Raw genomic sequence first — 27,631 nt, forward strand, 5'->3', positions numbered from 1 at the left:
AATGATATTATCCCCTAAGCCACAGAAGATTAAGCCATGTAAAGTGAAACAAAATAATAGTTTTTTTGAAGTTTACAGCACATGGGACCATAACAAACCCAGAGATCATTTGATGGTATTATGATTTTATACTGAAAACCCTATCTGAGCTCAAAAATAAACATGAAAATAAGGAATGAGGGAACAGTGTTCCTAATTGCTTTCTTTGGCATTTACACGCTGATAAGTTACAGTCAGGTAGTGGACTAAATTAAGCTCCTGGAAATACCAGGTCCCTCTCCTTCTGGAAACTCATATTGGAGCTTTGACAGAATGTACCTGGAAACACAAGTGAGTCAGCAGACATCAAATCAAAACACCCACCAGCACAGAGAGCTCAAAATCCCCAGTTAATAAACAAGGCTTCAAGGCCTTGGTGGCCTCCAGCAGCTGAGAGATCAGAAGTGGGTGGCAGACAGATGCTGCCATCTTCCCCAATGCTGTCCTCCAGTCCTTTCTAACACTGCCCACCCACTCGGTTCATTTACTAAGGGATGACTTACTGGAGGATGAAAATGAGGGCTTCCTAGTGCAAAGCAGCTCAGACCGGGGTGCAATTAGAAGAATGCACAGACCTTCATCTAGAGAGAGTGCCATTTCACACTCGGGCAAACCTTCCACCGGGGGAAGGGACCACACTGCCTCTTACATTAGCCTTGATAGCAAGCAGCTGGAGCTTAGCTTCGGTCACACATCACCGAGTGACAGCGCTGGCTTTGGGCTGCCTACCCTGAGCCTTTCACAGCTGGAAGGAGTACAAAGTGAGGATAAAATAGATCTACTATTCCTAAAAACCCTCTGCTTTTATTCATTTTATCTCCCAAGCATGCCCTGTCTCCATAACAGATTATTAGGTTTGCCCAGCTAATCACCTTCAAGCAGCCACGAAAATCCCAAAGATGTCAGTGTGTGTTTTATTATCTGCATTTCTCCTGGAAATTCTGCCTAGGTAGCAGTATATAAAAATGCTCCAAAAACACTGTTGCTTTTTTTTTTTTTTTTTTTCCCGAAGAGTAATTCTGACAAGCACTTCTGCGTGGTAGGATTCCAGAAGGACTGTCGTGCAGGTTCTGTTCATTAAAGTCAATTAGCTTTGTGGTCAACCTCGCACAGGCTTCATAAGTTAGTGTTTCAGCTCACTATGGAAAAGATGGGACAGGAAGAATAGCTTCCGTCCACACAGCCTTTACTTCCTCTATTGATAACAAAGAGATTGAACAAAATAATCCAACCTCATATTCTAGAGTCCCTGAAAAAAAAAATAAAATAAGGGAGCTGTCTGGATGTCACCTTTTCCCATGTGACTTATCCATTACGCCAGCATTTCAGTATTTCACCATCAAGCCTATATCCCTGGGGCAGGCCCACTGCTCTTTCCTTTTTACCCTTTAACTACTTGCATAGTTACTTGCATAACCCTAACATAGTCTGGCAAACTCCCTTTTTATCTGTTCTTCTGCCTCTACCACCCATGTCCCGCACCCACCATTCTGTTTCTGGATGTTTATTATGAGTGTCTGAGAACTCCCAGGCTTTGGCACTTTTTGCCCTTTGGCTTAATGCTGCTTATCTAAGTCCACTGAGATCAGACCTGAAAACGCAGCGCATGTGGCTAATTAGAAAAACCTGTTACACAGACAGGACGCCGAGATGACGAACATCCTAAAATAGTTGTGCAGCAGAGAGCCCTTGCTATTGTTAGAATGAGGCAAGCTGCCCGGCATCCTCCCTCAAGAATTAAGATTGCTATTAGTCTTGCAAAGGAATTACTGTTGCTAAGAGAAGCCATAATACAATAAAAAGCTTTTCATTTTAACTAGAGATAAGATCAATTAAACTTTTACCCTCTTGGTCTCTATTTAGTCTTAGAAAACACCATCTGCGGTGCAAAGAATAGTTTATGCCTTGCACTCTTACTTCTGTAGGTGTGTAACTTGTCAATTAATTATGCTAAATCAACTTATGTAATCATTATGTGCCTATTTCAGCTTAGTTAAGAGCGCTGATTATCAAGGATATGTAAAGACATCACATTGAAGCACCAGTTAGGCATGGTTACAAAAGTTCTCAGGACCAGGAGGGTGGCAAAGCTGCCCACAGAATATAACTGAGAGTTTCTGGCCAGGGTATGGCTCTGCACTAATAGCCCTGTAATTTAAAAAAATAATAATGAAGCTTTTATTTACTACTCAGGGTGCCAGAGACTGAGAAGATACAATTGAAAATATAGTAGTGATGGTAATCGTGGTTTGGCAAGTTAGGGGTTTATCACAAGTAAGGTAGGGAAAAAATAAATCATAGTACATTTTAAAGAATATTGTGAAGTAGTCATTGGTATTTTATTAATTAAGACGATAGAGAGTAGAAGTGACTGAATTAAGCTGGAATGTTTTGGAGAATAGCAAAGAGAAACAAAGTTATAGAAATAAACAGAAATTAGATAAATTGCATTCATGCAGAAATTAGAATACGGCCTTCACTTTTTTAATATTTACTTATTTATTATGTATACAATATTCTGTCTGTGAGTATGTCTGCAGGCCAGAAGAGGGCACCAGACCTCATTACACTGGTTGTGAGCCACCATGTGGTTGCCGGGAATTGAACTCAGGACCTTTGGAAGAGCAGGGAATGCTGTTAACCACTGAGCCATCTCTCCAGCCACTGGACCATCTATGTACCTCCAATGATTATTGATAGAATTATAAAGAATTTTGGATAGTCAAATCTAGATTTGATTTCTGGTTCTACCATGTAGTTATGGTACTGTCATACTTTTTTACACCTCAATTTTCTTATTCATGAAATATAACTAGCAATGTGCATGGCATGAAGCAATTTAGAGGGTTAATCATTATAGGTGCTACTTGGTCTATGATATTGTTAAGCTCTTAATAAAGCCATTGTAATATCAAAGTATCGTAACTTGTGAAAGCATAGATAACTAAGCTGCAAGCAACCATCATGCCTCAGCCTGGACTGCCTTGCGTGAGCTCAGAACATCTGTGGGAGGCTACAGTTGGACAAATTGTCTACAGAAAGCCTGTATTATTATGAAGTATCGAGGTTCTGGGGAGATAGCTCAGTTGGTAATGTTTGCTTTACAAGCATGAGTGTCTGAGCTCAACCCTCAGAAATTATTTAAAAGCAAATGACACAGTGACGCACACTCATGATCCCAGTGCTGAAGAGACAAGATAGATTTATCGTGGAGGCTTGCTGGCTAGCCAGTCCACTTGGTAAACTCCAAGTTTACTGAATGACCTTGCCTTGATAAATAGAAGACGGTGATGCCTAAGGGGTGACACCTGACATTGTCTTCTGGATGCCACAATAAGTTAAGCTCATACATGTGCACGTGCACTCACAGACACAGATGACAATATATACATACAATAAAAAATAAAGTACTGAATAACTTCTGGATTTGATTAAAAACAATACTGGAAGTAAGAACGGAATGGCTTTGTTAGAAGACATATATATAATATTGATACAAGCCATAAGATACACACAAAGGGTCTATAGAGTAAAAAGAAAGAAAAATGTAAATCGCATACAAAAATAAATAAAAAACATAAAAGGAGGAAGAGCTATGAGAGGAAATTGTGATACCAGGAACCTCCAAAGATGTCAGAGTCTACTGATGGGCATGCAACTCATCCCTAAGAGTAGTATGTTCTTCCAGTAAGACTCCTTCAGAGAAAACTGGATTTTTTTTTTGCAAGTGGTTATCAATTGGCAATAGCTTCTGGGTTAGGGATGGGGGCAATTGTCCACTTTTCCTTTCAGCTATAGTGTCTCATCTGGTGTAGATCTGTACAGGCCTTGTGCATGCTGCCTCAGTCTCTGTGAATTCATATATGCATTGATACTGTTGATTTCGAGGGTCTCTCATTGATTTGGTTAGACTGCCTGACCAAAGAGCTCCAGGTTTCAAACTGTGTTTACCCCCAGAGATGTGATTATAGACATATACCACTGCACAAGATCATGCATGTCTACCACACACTTTACCAATCAACTCTATTAAACTGTTAATGTGTATGTATAGACATATACCACTTCACTAGATCATGTTGTGCAGCACACACTTTACCAATCAACTCCATCAAACTGTTAACAAAAATAAAGTTAACGTGGAAAATATTTTGTGCACATTCATGAATTGTAGATTGATAAATGGATGCATGTTGGCAGAGGCTGTTAGTTTGTTTTCCAACTTCCCAGACTCAAAATAATGGCACACAAATCTGTATTAATTATAGTACTGTTTGGCCAATAGCTTAAGGATAATTCTTGCTAGCTCTTATATCTTAAATTAACCCATTTATATTAATCTGTGTATCGCCAAGAGGTTGTGGCTTACTGGCAAAGTTCTGGCTGGTAACTCACATCTTTCTCCTCTGGTGACTACATGGCTTCTCACTGATTCTGCCTACTCTCTTTATATATCTTTTCTAGTCTGCCTATATTCTGTTAAGCCATTGGCTGGAAGCAGCTTCTTTATTCATTAACCAATAAAAACAACACATATACAGAAGAACTTCCCACACCAAATTCATTCATTTTTTTGTAAGGACCGCATTGAAATCCAGTTATAGTCAGTTGATAAGAGAAGTTGCAGGGGCCTGATTCCTCATTATTATCTATTGATCATCAAAGAAGAAAAGTAAATGTAGCCAGCTCAAATGTGTGCATTTGTAAAGCAAGGATTAGGAGAGAATAACAACTGATTCTTTTCAAGGTATTTTATTTGCATCAAAGTATTATGAAGAAGAAATAACTGTCATTTAATTTTTTTAAAGCTTAGTAATTGTCAAGTAAAAACACTCAGTAATAAATAAGATAAGGAAAATTAAGGTCATGTATAATAATAACCCAATGACCACTTCAAGTAATTTAAAAGTGAAGTCAAATATTGTTACAGAGAAGTAATTTTGTAAACAAGTAGGAAAGGTTGTATTTTAGTTCTTTCAAAATCAGTATTAAAAGATCAACTTCAAATATATGTTCATTTTTTATCTTTTCACCCTTTACACACACACACACACACACACACACACACACACACACATTCTTTTTTATTTCAAAGCAAGAGAAAATCTACTTAAATAGCTCCCATGTTATGGAGAATCTAGAAACAATTTACTTCTTGATGCAGTGAATTCTGTTTTATTATTCAGAGGATGAAACCTGTGAGGTGACACGTTGTTGCCAGAGTGAGGTAACATCTCTCAATTGGTATTGGCAGCAGCTCTGTTTTTATTGACCCTCTTGCTGGTAAATCTGAATGTGAGCTCTATGGAATCAGATGGGAAATAATAACTTTCTTTAGTGCCATTCAGGCAATGGAGAATGATTTTCCATTTGTGGAAATATCATCTAAGAAATAACCTGCAATGGCAATTTGTCAAGAAAAGAAATCCATCACTAAACTTGATAAGACGGGTGGCGAGGGAAGCATGTATGTGCAGATTCACACTTGCCTTTTGACCCTAGGAGTCCCAGAGACTATCAATCATCCTACGCCTCTCTCCCTTCATTCTTTCAGCTTCCTCTCATTTTTTTGCAAAAAGACTAGCAGGTACATTGCTCCATTCAGAGTTATGCATGTGATAGCTTCAAAAAGACTTTCCAAAATATTGTCTACAATCCAATCATCCTGGCAGACTGACAATGCACTATCAATAATCACTAATATCTCTGTTCCCTGAAAGAGGAAACTGAAAATGCAATTGAGTGACTTGCTAAGATCACACATCTAGAAAGAGGCAAATGCATCAACAAAAGGGTTCTCTGAATCACTGCCTTATAGAATATAGTGATAAGGAAGATATAAAAGGGGTAAGGAAAAAAAAAACAAGAAATGTTGAGCCCATGAAGAGTAAATGTTTTCCACTTCCCTGTTTATATACTTTTTTTTAGTTATTTAATTGAATTTTTACAATTAAAAAGATGAGTTTAGACATAAGCACCTTGATCTACAAAGCGCAAAAACATAAGATAAGCAATTTTTTTTTCTGTATCTTGTGTCTTAAATTTCATATTAACCCACAGCAACATTTAATCAAAAGTAGATCACAAATTCCAAGTTTTTAAAATAAATTTATCTGGCCAGGTACTAATTAGTTTTCTGTTGCTGTGATAAGATGTCGTGGCCAAGGTAACTTACTGAAGTAAGAGTTTATTTATGCTTACAGTTCCAGAGAGGGGGTGGAGAGAGAGTACATGTATCAGGGGAGGTATGGAAGTAAGCAACCAGAGCTGGGAGCTGAGAGATTATACCTTTAGCAATAAATATGAAGCAGAGAAACACAACAGAGAGTGGCATGAGGTCATGAAGTATCAAAACCCACACACTGTGATGAAGTTCCTTGAGCAAGGCTATATACCACCTCCAACAGCACCACCAACAGGGGACCTAGTGTTTGAATATGTGAGCCTAAGAGGAACATCTCTTATTCAAACAACAAGGATCAGTGAGATCAAACACGTCCTTGCTCTACCTTGTCAAGGAATCAGAGATCTGGAGCTTGTCTTAAATTGACACATTGGTATTTGTAGAGACACAGCATTCTGTGTATTCCTTGTTCAGAACACATATTCCCTTCATGTCTTTGATAGTGCATTAGTTTCTAATTCAGTCAAATACATATGATTATAACACATGTGTTAGAATATACAATCTGGCAACCTTGAGATCAAAGAAGAAATAATGATGTACAGAAAAAAACTATTTTGCACAAGGAATCAACAAATAATTATATATGGGGATAACTAATGATATAATACCAAGCATCATTTCAGAGTGAAATTATTGAAGTAGAAACTTGCTGTGGGACAATGATCTGTACCCTGTCACTTGTATTTTAAATAAACTCTGATTGGTCAGTAGCAAGGCAGGAAGTACAGGCAGGTGACCAGGCAGGAAGTAGAGGTTGGGCAACAAGAATTCTGGGAAGAGGGAAGTTTCAGTCTACAGTCATCACCCAGAGAGAAATGAAATCAGACACAGAGCAAGCAAGATGTGACTGCCTCACTGAAAAAGTAACCAAGCCATGTGGTTAACACAGACAAGAATTATGGGTTAATATAAGTTATAAGAGTTAATAAGAAGCCTGAACTACTAGGCCAATCAGTTTATAATTAATGTAGACCTCTGTATATTTATTTGGGACTAAATGGCTGTGGGACCTGATGGCACAGAAACCTTAAACAACAGAAACTGTTAGATCACATGTCATCATTAGCCATGTGCAAATAGCACAATCATGTCACTCGTCTAGTTGTGATCTTTCCATTTAGAGATCTTTAAACTAGTGAAATATTCTAGTTTCTCTAAGAGTTCAGATTCAATGGGGCTTAGGAAATTTGGAATAGCTTTCAACAGCAATAAGGAAATACAGAAAATGAAAGGGAGAGAGAAAGAAGAGAGGGAGGGAGAGAAAAGAGAGAATGTCAATCAAAGGTTAGCTCCTAAACTCACAGGACAGATAAGGATGATTTATTCACCTAGTCGACCTGGTAATCATGATTTTATAATATTTGGTAATAATGTGTGTATGTATGTATATGTGTGTGTGTATGATATTATAAAAGAATTCTTCCTTGTATAAAGCCATTTTATAGGTAAGATAGGGTCTGGCTTATTATACTGGTCTCAATGAATAATAAATGTGTGCTCGACTTCTCAATACTGCAGCTAAACTACAGAAGGAACCAAAGTGACTTTTATATTGCTTACTAAGAAGCATAGATTTCAACTTGAAATATTATCTGTAACACTATTTCATTAAGCAGTTAGTTGTGCATAATTTCTAATACATTTTCAGTGACTGAACGATCTATTTAGTACTTATGAAGAGTCTTTCAACACTGATAAATGATATGTATTGACCACATCATTGGATTACCAATTTTAGTATTATAAAATACTAAGGTTTTATTTTTGAGAATATTAAAGTTTAAATTAAAGAAAACTAAAATTTTAATTTTCTGAGAATATTTAATTGCTACAGTTAACAAAAATTAATCCAATAGCAATGAATGGTGACTTCAGATAACTACCAATAAATAAAATTTCCAGCTGAATTTGGCATAAAAGGCATTAGAAAAGGGGCAGTCAATACTGCTGAAATGGATATCTATCTCCAGATACACAACACATCATCTTCTGTCAAAAAGAATTAACACTGGAATTTAATATTCTACCAAATTTAATGTTGGAAAAGACTGTTTCTTATATTCTAGGTATGGAGCATGAAATCACTGTATCCTGTGCTTTGAGATGGACCGGCTTTAGCATCTGTGAGGTTTTTATTTTGCCACCAGTACCAATACAGCCCCAAAACAAACAAACAAAGGAACAGAGGCCTGAAACCTCTTAACGTTAGTCTTACTGGCTAGGTTTGTGAAATGGTCTTTCCAAAGAATGAGCAAGTCCATATTCATTTCACTTTTGTTTTTCAAGTAGAGCTATTCATTTATGAACTGACGCTACAGCTAGGAGTCACCTCACCGCCACGTGCAGGATTTGAGAATTAAAATGAATGCAACATCGATGAATGGCAAGTTCATTTACAAAGAAGTGGTGTAAACATAAATTACCTCTCTTCCCACACCCCCAGCAACACTGAGGGAAGAGACTGGTACTGTTATTCATTTGGAGTGCAGTAGAATTGAATATTAACAGCCAATGTCACAAAATTAGTCACATTTGTCAGTAAAACTAACACACTTTCACTTAGATATGAATCTTTGCTCTGACTTTGGACTCATTTAGGTAGCTTGTCATTTCATTTTCTTTTCCTTTCTCCTTCTCTTTCCTCTCTCTCTTGTATTCTGGACCCTTAGCCACTTTAAACTTGCTATAGAGTAAACCAAATACAAACATGTATTTCTAAATGTCAAAGAGGTCCGTTTGTAGTGGTGTTTCAATTGTATTTTAATAAATAAAACTTGCCTGGGGATCAAGAAAGTAAAAATTCCACACTGGTCAGCCTTACAGCCAGGCAGTGGTAACACACACTCTTAATCTCTGAAGTCACACTAGTTGCCAAAGAAATCAGGCGATAGTGGTGCATACTTTTAATCCCAGCCCTAGAGTGGATTATAAAATGGAAAGGAGACAGCTCTCATTCTGTGATTCCTGGAGGTAGGGTGATCATTTCTGACTGAGGTAGAGGTAAAAGCCAGTGGCTGGCTGTTTTGCTTTTCAGATCTTCATATTGAACCCCAGTTTCTCTTTCTGAGATTTATTAATCATGCTTTATCAGTTATCTATTTTGAAATGGACATAAGCAAGGCTAGAGAGATGGTTCAGACGTTAAGAGCACTTGCTCTTGCAGAGGTCCATGGTTCAATTCCTAGCACCCACATCCTGGGGCTCACCAACACCTGTGTCTCCAGCGCCCTCCTCTTCTCTCCCCAGGCACTGCAGAAAACTAGTCTATACACAGATAAGCAGTCACACATACACATATATAGGGAACCTGAAATGACCCTATCCTAGAGCAATACTGACGAATACCTTGCATATCATCATAGAACCTTCATCTGGTGATGGATGGAGATAGAGACAGAGACCCACACTGGAGCAATGGATTGAGCTCCCAAGGTCCCAATGAGGAGCAGAAGGAGGGAGAACATGAGCAAAGAAGTTGGGACCACGAGGGGTTCACCCACCCACTGAGACAGTGGAGTTGATCTATTGAGAGCTCACCAAGACAAGCTGGACTGTGACTGAAAAAGCATGGGATAAAACTGGACTCTCTGAACATGGCGAACAATGAGGGCTGATGAGACGCAAAGGACAATGGCACGGGGGTTTGATCCTACGTAATGTGATGGCTTTGTGGGAGCCTAGCCAGTTTGGGTGTTCACCTTCCTAGATATGGACGGAGGTGGGAGGTCCTAGGTCTTACCACAGGGCAGAAAACCCTGACTGCTCTTTGGACTGGAGAGGGAGGGGGAAAGGAGTGGGGGGAGGGGGAGAAGGGTGGGAGGAGGGGGCGAAGGGTGGGAGGAGGGGGAGGGAAATGGGAGGCTGGGAGGAGGTGGAAACTTGTTTTTTTTTTCTCCTTTTCTCAATAAAAAAAGAAAAAATAAATAAAAAATAAATAATGTACTTCTTAAAGTACACTGTCCTCTGAATTTTCAGCTAGGAATTTATTTTTAGGTGAAAAATGTAGATGCTGTCACATTGTCATGCTGAAAAACAGAATAGACATAAATGATTCAATGGCACAATCTCCCTTACATAAGTTATCAGTTCATATAGAAATTGCATATCTCTCTCTCTCTCTCTCTCTCTCTCTCTCTCTCTCTCTCACTCATACACACATTCAAAGATAATATCATTGAAAGGCTAATCACTATTCCTGAAGCTACATAGGTAAGGAATAGAGTCTTACATGTGTCTTCCCAAAGGGGAGAAAACCAAACAAACAATATCAAGTCTTGAAAAAAGTGAGGATAATCTTAAGTGGATATAGGTTATGAAAACCATAGTGAATTCATATGATAGGTTACCACTATGCCACACTGGGTAGGTAAATGTGCATTATCACGAGGATTAGTTACTGAGAAATTGTTTGGAATGCAAAAAGTATTGATATAATGATCTAATATATTTTGTGCAAAACCTATCAGACTCGAAGAGTCCACAGTTTTCATAGAAAAAGCATATTATAAAGTAGTTTACTATGCTGCCCTTAAGAAAAATTCTATTAATAAAATATTAAATAGAAGTTAATGCACATGTTAGAATCAAGGCAGCCGCATCTAATATATCATACTTGTTTGATGCTGAATGATGCTTATTATAACATATTGCGTGACAAATTGTCTATCATAAATATTAAATAATATCATTATTTTCATATTTTCTTTTATGTAGTATAAATGCACCTTACAGTTTTTGTAAAGACTGTAATGATCTGATATTATTTCTTTACTTAATTTATGTTTTTAAATTGATTGCAGTTCAGTAAAATTAGTTTTAAAATCTTAAATTAAGTTAGGACTCAAAATAAAATGAACCAAAGGTCTTTGAGATATCAGGGAAATCTAGGATGCTATCTCTAGTGTGTCCATCAAAAAATTAAAAGTAAATGTGTGTGCCACATTTGGAGCAAATTAAATTAATGCAGTAGCCTAAATAAGATTATTACCCTGTAAGTGAATCCTAGAACTGTCGTAGATGCTGTCAGTTTATCCTTGGCCATGTGGACACTGAGATCTGTTATCACGAACACAGTTCTGACATTCACATCAGCATCATGAATAAGCTCTGTTTGGCCTCGCCTATACATCTTATTTATGATTTCTGTGGCAAAAGGAAAACACAAATATGTTTTTCCTCGTTGTAGTCATGGGAATGTTTGTCAGCCAACTTGGCAAGTGATTTAATAGTTTTAAATGGTTTAAAATAATGCTCCCGAAATTATGCTTCAGGCTATAATTTTCCCACCCATGCCCTAACTTCAAAGAACCTGACACAAATATTTTCTGACTCAGTTAATTTTTATTTATTTAAAAGATCATGAAGAGGGACTGAGAAATGGCTTGGGGCTAAGAGTACCTGCTGCTCTTCCAGAGGACCCGAGTGCAGCTCACAGAAACCTTGCTTCTCAGCTAATACATTCTTGTAACATCAAAGGATGAAACTCTCATTTAGCTTCTATGAGCACTTGAATTCACATGTACATATATGACTGACCACACACACAATCATTCACACAAGTAAAATATAAAATAAGTCTTCTATATAAGATATAGGTATTCTGTAATTTTATTGATAGGGGCTTATGTCTCATGAAACTGAGTTATTGTTATTATAATATGGGCTTAAATAAAGCTAATTTCATGAAAATATAGAACATGCTTTGGGGATCTCTTTGATAGCTCAGCTGGCAGAGTAGAGAACTATAGTCATTATATTCCATGACAGCTTAATTGTTTTAAGCAGGAAAAGAATTGATGTCCTAACCCATGGTGCAGGTTAGCCTTGAACCCTAGTTCATACCTGACCCTGTATGATTAGCAGAACATTTTCAAAGCAATCATTTCTTGCCAGAATGTTCATGAAGATGAATGACTTAGTGTCCAGTAATTGAATCCATGGGTTGCTTTGATTCTTTTTCAGAGGTTTACTCTTTCTGCTGATTTTTCTCCCTAAACACTTTAGAAGAACATGCCATGGAAATATGACTTTCGTGCTAAAAAATACCCTTTAAAAATTAAAGCAATGGTTATTTTTTTCTGGGTAATATCCAAAATTAACAAAATCATTTAATAACTCTGTGTTAAGTTATAAGCATGTTATTCTAAAAAGACTTTGCTCTCAGAATTGTAAGAATATCTCAATTTCCTACTAAATATCATAATATACTTGGACAACTCCTGAGAATCACAGATGCATTAAAATATCACAGCAGGAAAATGAGATATTACTGTAAATTATTGTAAATTTTCTCTTTTATTGATATTTATTGAGCTCTAGATTTTTCTCTGCTCCATTTCCTGCCTGTTTCTTCCCCTTCAACCCTCTCCAAAGGTCCCCATGCTTCCAATTTACTCAGGAGATCTTGACTTTTTCTATCACCCATGTAGATTAGATCTATGTATGTCTCTCTTAGGGTCCTCATTGTTGTCTAGGTTCTCTGGGATTGTGATTTGTGGGCTGGTTTTCTTTGCTTTATGTTTAAAAACCACTTATGAGTGAGTACATGTGATAATTGTTTTTCTGGGTCTGGTTTACCTCACTCAAAATAATGTTCTCTAGCTCCATCCATTTGCCTACGAAATTCAAGTTGTCATTTTTTTTCTGCTGTGTAGTACTCCATTGTGTAAATGTACACTCAGAAAATTAGGAATGAACATTCCTCAAGACCCAATAATTCCACTTTTGGGTATATATCCAAAGGATGCTCAATTGTGCCAGAAGGGCAAGTGCTCAACTGTGTTCATAGCAGCATTGTTTGTCATAGCTAGAACCTGAAAACAACCTAAATGCCATTTGTCTAAAAATGGATAAGAAAAGTATAAATTTTCTTATTTTTGAACAGAAAATGTATAGATAGAAGTTTATTTCTACCATTTTTCTTTTAATATTAAGTCATCTGTTTGTTCTACAATTCATTTTACTGATTTTTGTTAATATTTTGGGTTTTTTTCTTCATAATTTTGTATTTAAAAAATAATTATTGTAATGGAGAAAATGTTCTAGGAAAATCAATCTATATGAGCTGGAGATATATTTTTGTGACAGAGTACTTCCATAGCTCTCATGAGGCCCTGGCTTCAGCCCATAGTAGCTGACGGAAGAAGGAAAAAGAATCCATGAGTTCATGACAATACAAAAGATACGTAAATAGAAGGAATGAGACAGCTCTACTATAGAATTCTAATAAACGTAGAATGAGTCACTACAGAAAAATTACCATTAAAATTCAGTGGGGAATAATTGAGCCAATCAGGAAGCATCACATTCTGTGACCATATTCTTGACTGTGTATTGTAGAGTATGAAATTTACTCAGTCTGTTCACCAGATTGCTCATTATTTTGAACAAAACAAGATAAAAGATCTGTTGAAATCCTGTAATTTTAATAGATAATATAAAATTATCACCTCAATCAAATGACCAAATATCTTTTCATGATTCATAGAAAGTTCTGCCTCAGATATGCTCTGTTCAGAAGGATCAAGTATCACATATCTTCTGTTCCTGCCAAGCAACCAAGAACAGATTCTTATTCATAAGAAAGCCCTTGAAAACCCAGACTGAGATATGTATGACAGAAGTTCTTGGTTGTGTTTTCAAACATGCCAATATCTATACAACAATGAACATCTTAGGAACTGATTCAAATTAAAGAACAGCTAGATGCAATACACAATCTTGAACTAACTATTGTGGTAAATTGAAAGATATAAACCATAGATTTTTGTATGATGTGCTAATGATGTAGCAATCTTGAGATCCTGTGTTATGGATATATTACATCATGTCTTCTGATGTATTTTGGAGTGGAGGTAGATGAAATCATAAACAACTACCTATAAAATAGTTTTAGATGTTTATAAAATAATAACTATCATAATGATATACATACAGCATTTTAAAATATGCAAGAAGTGATAATAAGCAAAATTTGAGGAATATTAAGAATTGCTTAATCTATGATAATGGGACCTTAAAAAAGAGAAAAGAAAACCTAAGTGAGCTACAGAGATCTACATGGAGTCCCTGCATTCCTAGCCTGCTCACTAATGCAGCTGTGGGATATTATCCTAAGGAAGACCCTCCTTTCAAGTCTTCTAGCTGATAGGATCAGGAATTTTTACATCCCCAAGTCCTAATACCCTCTCTTCTTCACTAGTCAATTGAATAGATGACCCAAAACTTGGTGTGCATCCAGAGAACTGAATGTGGCTGAAAGAGAGTCACAGACACTGGCCTAGACATAGAAAACTTGGACTGCACTGTAGAGAGACGTAGCAGTTGTTTCCACTTGGGCACTACAACCTAGACAAAGAGTCAGACGTCATGTACAGGTGGGATATATGGCGCTTGGATGGAGATGAGAATGACCAGGGTATCAGGATCACTCAGTGCTCTGTGGTACACTTGCCATGTGAGTCTTTCCTCTCCTAGAGACCCCCAGGCATTAGCTGGAAATAAAGTCACTGCTCAGGCAATTCCCTCAAGCTTGAATAATGCCCTCTGGCAATAAGGGATTGTCCCATGGGCTCAGAAGAAGGGACTAACAGGTCAACTCCTACACTTACTGGATGGCTCCCTTTGGCTGAGGAGATCAAAGGTTTAAATTTAGTCCAGCAGAGACCACTAGCTTATCTGAAAAACCCTGGATGGTGATAGAGAAGCCCTGTCAGACCTCATTATGTCTTTTCTGTTTTTTCCTGTCTCGACATGAGAAACAAATACCCACTCATACCCAGTGTACTTCAGAAGGAGAATCCTGGGAGAAAGAAGAGCCTCCCCATTCTCCACTTTCAGGAAGGAACTAGTGCCTCTTTTGATGTCTTTGTTTTGTCTTGTATTTGTTTTCTCAAACTGCATCATTTTTCAAACCTGTATCCCCCCTGTTTCACCACACCTTCATGCCTTGCTCCTTTACTTTTCTACTTTTCTTGCCTCTCCTTTATCCTTTTACTTTATTGTTAATAGTTCACATAATTTCCTAATTTATACTAGATTATCTTAACGTCTTTCTTCTCCCTGTCTTTGGTATAGTTGCTGTTTTCATTTTGCTTCACACTAAATATCTGGTGTGGTTTGTCATTGTTGCTGCAGTATGTTTTCTCCCCTCTGCATGCTGCTAAGGGTTAAATCTCAAAAGAAAGCGGCTCATGGGGAGGATATTAGGAAAAGCAGAGATCTTCACCCCAAGAGATGAATAAACCATGGCACACAACAGATGAATAAACCGTGGCACACAAACATAAGAATTGCTCAAAGGTTCCTTCTGGGATGGCAGATGTCAGTAAACAAATGTTGGAGCAGATGAGGTCAATTTGAGCTGTACTTTGAGTGGGATAATTGAGACATGCTTCTATTTATTTGTTTGTTTGTTTAGTATTTTCAAAACTATCTTTTCTTATTTTACATACCAATCCCAGTTCCCACTCCCTCCTCTTCTTCTGCTCCCTCTACCTTCCCCACCATACTACCCTCTATCCACTTCTCAGAGAGGATAAGGCTTCCCATTGGGAATCAACAAAGTCTAGCACATTGCTTTGAGGCAGGAACAAGTTTCCAGGAATTCACAAGGATGACCCCAGCTAAGATCCGAAGCAAGAATGGAGAGAGTGCCTGAACTGGACTTGCTTTGTAGTTAGATTGATGACTGTCTTAAATGTCATCATAGAATCTTCATCCAGAGACATGCTTCTAATTCCACCCAGTACTGTAGAGCCAGAAGGATCAGAAGTTTGAGGTTATCGGTGACTATATAAGCAAGGTCAAAACCAGTCTGAATGATACTCTCTTTCAAAAAATTAATAATGAAGAAAAGACTGGGTGCAGGCAACAATAGTACTCGGAAAGTTCCTAGTTTTTCAATAATTGAATCTAAAGATTTCAACATGACTAAAATGCTGGGGAAAATGATCACACATGAGGAATATTTGGCTGCAAAAAGGGATATTATATACTGATGAAACCAATTAAACCTTCTTTTTGTTACTGATACTTATTCACACTGTTGGACATCTACTCTGAAACTGGGATTACAAAGTATAACTTAAAATTAAGCTTCCTTTTATTTTTTTTTACCATGGACTGAAACGAAGGAAAAATCAAAATTTTCAATTTTATAAAGTGAAAGAACTGAGATTTAATTAAATCTTGAGGGGATAGGAACAGCAGTTGGTTTTCTCTAATCACATAGAGACATGTTATAGGACCATTGGCAAACCACTGTAGAATCTGTTTTTGGCTCAGAATGAGTTGCCATGAACTGGGCAAAGACACCATTGGGCGGATAGGGCAGGAATAAGTAATAAGGATGTACCACCGGCTTTCTGATAGTGAGCAGCATGTGCTTAGAACAGAGTTCAAATGAGAGGACCTGCCCATAACTTTTCTTAAGACAACTCCAAAAGAAGAAACAGGGAAGTCATCAGACAAGGAAGTGAAAGCTGTGTGCAACTCTGCCTTCTATGGAGCCATATACTTTGCTATCACCAAGACTTTTATCAGGAGGAAAAACTGCTTGTGACAGCCCCGAGAGATTTATGGGAGATCTGTAACAAAATCTATCTTTACAACAGCAAAGATTTTGATTTAGTCTCACACAACATGAGTATCTGTGTCAAAATAGACACCACTATCATTTGTGGATATATAACTCATTTTATGATCTATCCCATAAAAAGTCCACGAGTAAATTCTTGCTGAATTGGAGAAACGTTATAAAATTCTATCACACGGGACTAAGTTCTGGGCTCAGTGCTTTTTTTTTTTTTATATTTCAATCACAGAATAGGCTGGATGAATACTCAGAGGGAAGTATGCAAAGAGAGCTCACCATCTCAAGAGAAAAAGCAATCAATCTGGTAAACTAAAGAATTAATAAAAGAAACCCATATAGGATAATTTCTACATGGTACAAACACAAACAGAGCTTGTACACTAGTTTAAATAGGCATTGTTTAATAAAACATCAATTGGATTAGCAAGTGAAGGATATACTTTCTTCAAGGCTTCAGTTGAATTCTGTCTGCAGTATTGGAAGCAAACATCACAATGAATGAGTCTTTACAAAATGTGTGAAGTACTCCAGCCTTGATCTTGAGGTGCAGTCATTCAGAGCATTACTGACATTTCTTTACCAAATTAAAGGAAGTGGTAGAGAAAGCAAAAGAATTTACAAGAGAGTTCCAAGGGCTCATTGAATATTTCATATACAGAAAATGCCAAAAGAACAAGTCTTATTCTTTTTGCAATAGACAATTAAACCCAAGGCAAACTTAATAATCTTCCAATCGAAATGAGGGAGGTGAAAGAATGGCAATAAACAGTTCTCTTTTGTTCCTTCGTTTTTTTATTTATTTTTAATTTATTTATTTATTAAAGATTTTTGTACCCACACACTGAGACAATAAACAGTTCTTTAAACCACACGATTGATCAAAAATATCAGAGAAAATTGGCTTTAATTGTAACAGTCTGCAAAGAATTTATAATTTCCATACCTGCTAACCCAGATAAAGCTTTAAAAAGATTCAGTTTCTATTATGAAATTCAGTTAACTCAGCCTAAAATGTATAAGATATATATTAGAGTGTATATATATATATATATATGTGTGTGTGTGTGTGTGTGTGTGTGTGTGTGATAGATATATATGAGTATATCTATCCAGAATCTATATCTATCTATATGTATTTCCATACTCTTCAAGTCTTTTTGAAGTTCAAATTCTGTCATATTCATAATGCAATTCTTCATGCAATAGCCTTTAATATGGTTTCTGGATGGCATAAACAACAAGAGAGGTTTTGCTGTCTTGAAGCCTGGGGAATATTATCTATACATGGCCAATTGCTACATTTTTCTCTTGGTATTCACTGTTTATCTCGTGAGAAGCTTTAGGCTTCCTTGGATATTGAGTTACCGATGGAAGTCAAACAGAAAATTAGCTCCCCAGTGAATATGCCTGTTTTTATGACAAAGTGTTCTGGCCTAGCCACAATTGCCATTTTTAAGTGGTCATAGTTCATTTTTCAAGTTACTCTCTAAGCTTATAAATTACGCCAAAGTATAATATTCTTGTGAACAATAGACATTAATTACTATTTATGGCATGTCAGTTCTAAGTACAATATAACTAATTTATAATGTTATACAGATTGCCAAGTTAAAATGCTTTTTAAATATGTTTTGTGTAAGAATTCTTAAAGGATTTATGACCTGGACCAGATACTTCCCTGGATATTCTGAAGAAGGGATGAATTTTTATGGTCTTCAACAAAGCTTAATATTATTGGATTGTGATGCAACATGGAATATTCTCTTGGGCTCTACATCATTTTTCAAGTATTACTGAACACTGATCTCATTACTTAAAACATATAGAGTAGGAGAGATGACTGGTGATACAGCGTACATGACAGATCATAACAGGAGACAGGTAGATTATATGAGACCCTGAGGTGGTAGACACTTTCCTGTCCAGATTCCTTATTTTAGTGGCACATAAGGACAGAAGGATCAACTGCTAGCTTAGTCTCGACTTCAGAATTGTCTACTCCTTACTGATAAATCATCACATGAATTTTGACACTTTCAAGCAATGTAAGAATAAGATTTATTAGTGTCTCTATATCTTTATGTCTTTTAAGTATAGTAAATTGTTTCTTTAAAATGCTAATATAATTCTAGCATAGCATTTAGCACTATATTTATAATATGGAAAAAAGGACAAATTTAAAAAATTATAATGGACATTCTAACAGTTTTAACTAAATTCTAACTATTTTAACTCTACTGGTTACTATGTGGGATGACAATAAAAACCATCCATGCAAAGAACATAGTTCATTGATGTATAGTGAACTCAACCTTGGCCTGAAATGAAATCTCCTTACTATTGAACAAGATGAAACTACAATGGGCATGCTTTATTTGTGGCATATATGACAGAATCAATCATAAAAACAGCAGGTCACTAAAAGCCAACATTTTGTATTATTATAATTTGTTAAATCATTTTCATTTTGTGAAAAGATGTCAAAATATTTTTTCATGATATTGATAAACATAGAATACAACAAGTCTACCAGTTGTGGCTCCCTAAAATAATTCTTGTAACCAACTGTAATTTATTAAGTAATAAACCAGGAAGCTCATTAATGCAAAACCATTAATTTTCTTCTTCTAATATTATTATGAGTGTGATTCCATTTTAATTTCAAACGTGAGTGGTTGACATAAGACTGTAATTTTTTTACTAGTAATTAAAGAATGATTACATTTTGCTTCTGTCAAATAGTTCTCAAGGCTTAAAACTTTTTGGAATGTTGCTTCAAATTCTATTAATAATGATTATAATGCTGGAACAAATCACAAATGCTTATATAGCACTTGCTGTGTGGTGTTGAAGTGTAGGCTATGCAGAAGAACAAAGTACACAGCTGTCCCCCAAGGTACTTGCTGTCTAAGTAGTGACAAGTTCAAATGTAATAAATCACACTGATACGGTATATCTACAATGATTAAATAAATCATTTTCTATGGATGGCATTTGGAGTTGCACAGTGGCATTAGTTCATATGATCTCTTGAATGCTGATAAGCTATTCTTCAGATACTGGCTTTGGGTTTCCTTTAAGAAATAGTTCTTGTCCTTCATGCACTTAACTTTAGTGTGCCTATCATCTGCAATTGGATACCTAGTTATGTTACCTAGTTTAGTACAGCACATATGTCTAGGATGCTTAGAGTACTCAACAGATATTTATATAGTGATGAATATTCACTCAGGAAGTTTTCAAACTTACGAGTAAAAGTTTTGAAGAACTCTTGTTTGAGATGGGTGTTTCCTGAAAATGCATGCTTTCTAGAAAATGAGGTACTGATGAGCAACCCCCCCTTCATTCATCTATAGAGAGTAAGTTCAGGAAATTAACTATGTTTTAATTATTCAACTTCTGAATTTCAAAGAAGCAGCCCCTTCTACTAGCCACGGTCTAACCCACATAGACAAAATGAATCTATTGTATTTTACCAATCCAGTATCCACATTTTCCTTTTCCCTAATCTTTTCCCTGAATACACATGAATGAACACACACATACACACACACACACCCCTAATAAGTTGGTGTGAATGAGCCCTGAAAAAAAAGAGAGGGTCACGGATGTTTTCTTTTGGCAACTAGATTATAGAATGAGTTGGATGGATTTCCTCCCATGCATTTTGAAGACAGAACTGCCTTTTTCCTGGTGCTTATGTTTACCAAAAACCCTATCCACTCAAAATTGCTATTTGATACTGAAAGAAACCAGATATACAGAAGGCAGAATATTGAATAATGTTGAGAAAAAGATAGCCTACCTCATATATACAATGTAGAAATCTTCATTACAAGTAGACAGAGCTAGTTTCAGAAAAAAAAATTGTTGCTGGACTGTATATGTGTGGTCAACAATAAACCCCTGTCCAGGAGGAGAGGCAGATTACTTACTAAAGCTATGATAAGTAGAAAGTACTGCAGGTGGGGAAGGATGCAGAGAGAAAAATCCAGTCCCATCTGTGAAGACCATAAAAGTATTAGCTGTCCTTCATTCACACAGTGCTCCATCCACACTAAGAGGGTAATCATCAAGACCATAGCAGCTGCCAGTGCCAGAGTCCTAAAACAGTGTTGGGCTGTGGCTTATGCTTCTCGTCAAAACTCTTTCTTTCATCTGTGAGCAGTAATGCAACGGCAGCTTGAAGCCTAGAGGACGCAGCTTGTGGAGTGTGGTCTCCCGTCTTGAAACCTAGTGTTGAGTGGGGTATCCTTGAATCACACTGAGATTCTTGAAACAGTAGAGGCAAACCAGAGTTCTCCAAGAAGAAAGGGACCTCAAGAGTCAAAAGAAGCATAACAAACATAAAGGAAGACCAAGTTCTTGTTTGTAAACAACAGATCCATGAAAACAAATTTTACAGTTCACATTCTATAATGCAGAAGGAATGAATATTCATTGCTTCATTTTTGGAACATTTGCCTATTAACTAGTTGGAAGACATAATGCAGGAAGAATTAGAGAACTTTAGTATTAGGGCAGAAATGACCAAGACAAGAAGATTAACTAGGTATTAGCATACAGTGCTGTGAAATTATAAAATACTGGTTTCTGTTGTAGACTGCCCCATTAAATTGTCTCTCTAGCTTACTGAATTCACTGGAATGAATCCCAAAGGCCAGTTTTCCCAACCTGCCAGATGCCCCTGTCTTCTGCCACCGAATCACAGCAAGCGTGATGGATAATGATAATTGAGATAAACAAAAGTAGGTTTTAAACATAACTGTGTGGAAAGGGTTTCTGTCAAAAGAGTTGAGAAATGGTGATGATGACCAGGAGATAACAAGAAGGAAGTCTACAGAAGGTGGCAACAAAGGTTTTACAGTCTGGGAAAGAGGAAAGTCATGTTGTAGAGAACTCACTCTCTTTATGTCACCCCCTCTCCCCCGTAAGAGCCAGCAGGCGGGAAGATACTTTTACTTTACATTAACACAAGGACACGGATTCTAAAACTGTGATGCTTAGCCCAGATGTCTCATTGATATCTAGCGCCTTGTTAGAAACACACACCTGTTGAACCTCACTCCAGAGTGCTGAAGTGGAAATTATAGATGAGAGTGAGTCCAGCACTTTGTGTTTACCAAATGCCAGGCACCTTTGGGATCCACCACTTTTCTGTGATCCTGAAGATTGTGGTAGCAAGGCCTGTCAAATACTTTCCTTTTATCTCTGGTATGTCCCACTAACCTGCTGGTACTGTCTTCAGATTTTGATATTAGTGCTCTCATGAGATCACTAGAAAATGCCATGATTATGATGTGGGAGTGTCATATATTAATCTGTTGATTTCATTGGTTAAGCAATAAAGGAACTGCTTGGTCCTCATAGGTTAAAACATAGGTGGGAGGAGTAAACAGAACGGAAGGCTGGGAGAAAGAAGCTGAGTCAGGGAGTCGCCATGATTCTCCCAATCCAGACAGACGCAGGTTAAGATCATTCCTGGTGAGCCAGCTCGTGGGCTACAGCAGATTATTAGAAATGGGCTAGTCCAGGTGCGAGAGCTAGCCTAGAAGAGGCTAGATAGAAATGGGCCAAGCGGTGTTTAAAAGAATACTGTTTCTGTGTAATTATTTCGGGTAAAGCTAGCCATGGGGGCGGCCGGGTGCCGGGGACGCAGCCCTGCTGCCCTTATTTCAACATGATCATGTCTCACATTGTTCACTAATGAGTTAAGACTCAAGGGGCTAGAGATATGTAGCCCATGTAGAAACCATATATTGGCATGCTCAAGACCCTGGGTTCATCCCTAACACCAAACCAAAGTAAAATAATAGCTAGGGCTCAGTCCAGTTTTAAATGGTTATATAACTTAACTGAAATATCAAGGGATCACAGATATATTGATGCCAAGAATCTTATCCAAGTATGAATAACAATGTTCATGTCATGAATGACACATATGGCCTATGTGGCCTAAAAATATCCTTAATGTTGACAGGTACTAAAGATGTGGGAGAATATTAAAAATGATGAAAATAATAAAAAATGATAAAATGGAAGAGCAGTGTACTGACTTTAAGTTATAATTTAAAAAGTCAAAACATTCTTTATAAATTATACAATCATGTATAGGTCCAATTCCTGCGGGGAGATGAGGACAATAAATTAACTCAACAGCAACATTCAAATTGAGTGGGTGATGACCTCTTACACTGATGATTCTGGGTTCCTGAGAAAAGAAAGGCGATGAGGAAAAATTGTTTTGTCCACTCACTTCTGGGAAGTGATTTAGAGAAGGATGTATGCAGACTATTGTCCCGTCAGAGAAAGAACAAAACCAGAATTCTGGGAATGAGATACATTAAGGAAAAAAAAAGAGTCTTCCATGTGCCTATATAGTGGAATTGCTCCCCTCATAAATCTCCCTATAATTGTTAAATTATCTTCTCATGGGCCTGCATAAGCACATAGGTAACATTGTTTACATTCCCTGTCCAAAGACTTCTGTACTTAGCTGGGGTCATGAACAAAATGATGAGAGCTGGGAGTGAAGGTAGCACTTTGGACAGCTGGACTTTTGAAATGGGAAGTCAAGAAAGTGCCAACTAAAAGCAAGTTTGAATCTATGATCTAAGAATGAAGCGTATCTTTCCCAGGCATGTGACATCAGCATTGGTGACAATATCTGTCCCTTTACCCTTTCAAGGGTCACATCATACTGGACATACAAGAGGTAAGTTTCTACTTGGTCACTTGCAGGGAATTTTTGAGACAGGTTTATTCCAAGTCTAGACCTGATTGTTAGCTTTTGAGAAAGTTTAAAAGTTTTATTTTGAAGGTCAAAGCAACATGAAAAATGCTCTTTTATATTTAAGCTATGCTTACTTGTAAAAACAGATACAACAAATACTTCCTCCCCTCTCTTTGGTGAACCAATGAATATACTGGGATCTTTGACATGACTATGGGTGAGTGGTTCAGTATAGAAGAAGTACTGGAGACACTCAAAGCCAGCTACATCACCAAAATGGCCATTTCAGATGAATAACAACTCACAGAAAGCAGCAACCCTAGATCTGTCATCGAGACATGCAGACAGTTTAACAGAGATCCTCTTATGGAGATTTTATGAGAACTTTAGATTATATACCGAGTTATTATTAAACAAATTTTACTTTCCAAACAGGACATAAAACTATTCCAATTGAACAGATAAAAACAGTGAAAGTTTGTGGTTCATTTCTACTACTAATGTTTGATACCCTTCATCCTTTGTTAAGAGTTAATCCCATGCTAGGAGTGGGTGATACAAGGGTAACTATGCTGAGAAGGCAGAACTGAGCCCATATGGAACATATGAGAAGAGTAAGCAAATGATCCCAAATGAAAACCCTTAATGACTAGCTATGTTTGGCAGCAACATTTTCCTGTAGAACAAAAAGCTATGATTCTTAATTGGTTTCTCATGATTAACCAATTAATCTTTTGGGCCAACTTTGCAATTCTGGCCCAGAGTCCCCGGACATACTGTATGAACTTAAAGTCACAGGGAATTTTGTTGTAGGATTAGGGAGACAGATGCTAGTTGTTTCCTTTTTATTTTCAGGGGGCTTGACCTTGGAAAGGAAGGTGTCACAAGTCTGTGGGTCCCCCAACCTCAATATTCTTCCTCTTGTCTCCACTTTTAGCTTATACATAGTTAGGCAAATTTTCATTCCAACCAATTTGAATGTGACCTCTGTGCCAGCAACATCACTATCACCTAAGAACTGTTATAAATATGAATTCTGGGGCTTCTTAAGAGGATGGTTGTTGGTTAAAAACCCTACCTGCTTCTCCCAGAGGATAAGGGTTCAATTCCCATCACCCACATTGTGGCTCATAGTTGTAATTATAATTCCAGGGGATCTGATGCCTTTTCTGTCTCCAGTGGGCACTGCATTCTGTGGTACAAATGTATACTTTCAAGCAAAATCCACATACCCATAAAATTAAAATGAAGAGTTTTTTTTTAAAAAAAAAAAAAAAAGAAATACAAAGTCTTAGTCTTGCTCCAGAAAATATGGAGAAGGATCAGTTCATCTTCTGTTTGGTCAAACTACGGAGGGAATTCAAAGCACAGCAAAGCTTGGAAATCACTTTGTTTGCTTATTAATTTTTTCGTAAAATCTCTACGTTTACAGTCCGTTCTTTCTGAAGAAATAAGTCTAATTTCTTCTAAAATAAAGGTCTTGATAAGTAATTTCAAGTAGTGAACTTGATAAGTAATTTCCTTTGATATTTAAAAACAATTTTTATCCAGTGAGTGGTATGTAAATATTTCATGAAATTATAAAGAATGTAGTAATAAGGGGCAGCGGGGCTGTGTCCCGGGCACCCGGCCACCCCTACTGCTAGCTTTACCCAAAATAATTACACGGAAACTGTATTTTTTTAATCACTGCTTGGCCCATTTCTAATTATCTGTGTTGCGCCCCTAGGTGCGTTAACCGGAAGATTCTAGCCCACGTCCATCCTGGGTCGGAGCTTCATGGCGTGTGTCTGCCCAGGAGCCGGGAGCATGGCGTCTCTCTCTCTGAGGCGTCTGCTCCCGAGTGAAGAGCTGTGGAGTCTGAGCACACTTCCTCTTCCTCCCAGCATTCTGTTCTGTTTACTCCTCCCACCTATCTTCTAACCAATAAAATGGGCCAAGGCAGTTCCTTTATTAGCCAATGACCTTCCTCCATCAAAAGAATGTGTTTTGATAGTTATTTACAGTGCCTTGGGCTCCATAAAAATGTTTCTAGAAACATTCTGCCTTTGCTTAACATACTGGAGTCCATTGGTTTCGGGCTAATTCAAAGTAAATAGCACCTGCAGCCTCTGATACAGGGGTGCGGTTCACATCACCCTTCCTACCCTTACGTTCTTCAATATACCTGCCTTCAGCAGATTCCTGACTTCTTTATAGACAAATCCAAGCCCAAATAAGAGCTCACTTTTACCTTACAACAATATTAATGCCTGAGTCACTTTTTGTCATTATTTGAAGAGAAAATTTGCTATTGGAAAAGATAACAGTACTTTTATTTTCAATTTTATCTAACTGACTAAGTAAAACAGTTAAACAGTCTATTTATTCAATAGATTAAATTTAAGATTATTTTCTGCAATCTTATCTGAGACCTGTGTTTCAATTTAATTGGCACTGAAAGTTCTTCTGAGCTGACTTTATGACAGCCAATCAATATCTTTAATGGGACACTGTATGATGTCATCATTTTCTTGAGATAAACCTCTAAGAGTAATAGAGCAGTAACCACTTTAACTAAAGAAAACACACTTAAACTACAGTATTCCACATGTGTGGATACCACTTTGATTTTATCCTGCAGGCTGAATTTTGTCTTCTCACAAAACACTGAGGAAAGTTGTTATCTTTACCCCAGAACTCCACACTGTTTGAGGTCATGACCGATATCTCCAATACCCAGCTGCCTTGGGAATATTACTATCAATATTATTTCTGAAATAAGTTAAAGCTGCAACTAAAAGAATTAAACTTTTCAAACCGATCTGATCATGTATGCCTTTAAGACCAGCACAGAGACGATTGAGTAAGGAGAATAACAAGTTACAGACCCACCAAGACTGCATAGTGAAACCCTATCAGGAAGGAGGAGGCGAGGGAAAAGGGGGAAGATAATGAGAGAGAGAGAAAGGCAAAGAAAGATAAAAGGGAAGAGAAGGAGGTAAGGGGGAACAGGAAAAGACAGGGAAGGAGAGAAGAAGGTAAAAAAAAGTGATGTGGGATTCCCTTATATATGCCATGAATATGTTTTATTTCCATTGGCTAATAAAGAAACTTGTTTAGCCTATGACAAGGCAAAACATAGGTAGGCAGGAAAACAAAACTGAATGCAGAGAGAACAAAGGCAGAGTCAGGCAGATGCCATGTAGCTACAGAAGGAGAAAGATGCCAAAACCTTACCAGTAAGCCACAGCTTCATGGTGATACATAGATTAATAGAAATGAGTTAATTTAAGATATAAGAGCCAGCTAGAAATATACCTGAGCTATTGGTCAAACAGTTTTGTAAGTAATAAAGTTTTGTGTGATTATTCAGATCAAGTTGACCAGAAAAGGAAAGAAAAATCTCTGATTACAAAGAAGGGTAAGTAACAAGAGGAAAAGGAAGGTTTTTCTTATGGAACCAGGAATGACGTTGTCTTGGTTAGACTTAAATGTCAATTTAGCACAGCCTAGAGTAATCTGAGAGAAGATTCTACAATTGAGGAACTGCCTAGATGAGGTTGGTCTGTGGCATGTATGTGTGTGTGTGTGTGGGGGGGGTGTCTTTATTATTGTGGTATAAGGGCCAAGCCCACATTGGGCAGCATCATTCCTCCTCTGGAGAGTGTTCTGGAGTTATATACAAAAGCTAGCTAAGAAGAAGGGAATGGAAGTGAATAAGGATCCAGAACTAGCAAACTGTATTCCTCTGTAGTTTCTATCAGTTCCTGCCTGAGTTTCTGCCTTAACTTCCCTTAATGTTAAGATCATGACCCATAGTACAAGTATAAACAAAATAAACCCTTTCTTCCCCCTAAGTTGCTATAAGTCACAATATTTATCATAACGGATCAAGCTAGAACAGAGTTTTTCATACTCTAGTGTGCATAAAAGTCACCTGAAGATCTTGTTATAATCTAGAGTTTGGTCCAGTGGGTCTAGGATGCAGCTAAAGATTGTAGATTCCTTACAAGCTGCAAGGGAATATATATGTTGTGAATACAAAGCCAGACATCAGGCAGCAAGCCACTGGAAGGCACCCTGCTATCCTAATAGG

The sequence above is a fragment of the Microtus oregoni genome, unplaced genomic scaffold, assembly GCF_018167655.1.
Source record: "Microtus oregoni isolate MIOR12 unplaced genomic scaffold, Mior012 000001F_ref0000356, whole genome shotgun sequence".
Lineage (NCBI taxonomy): Eukaryota > Metazoa > Chordata > Mammalia > Rodentia > Cricetidae > Microtus > Microtus oregoni.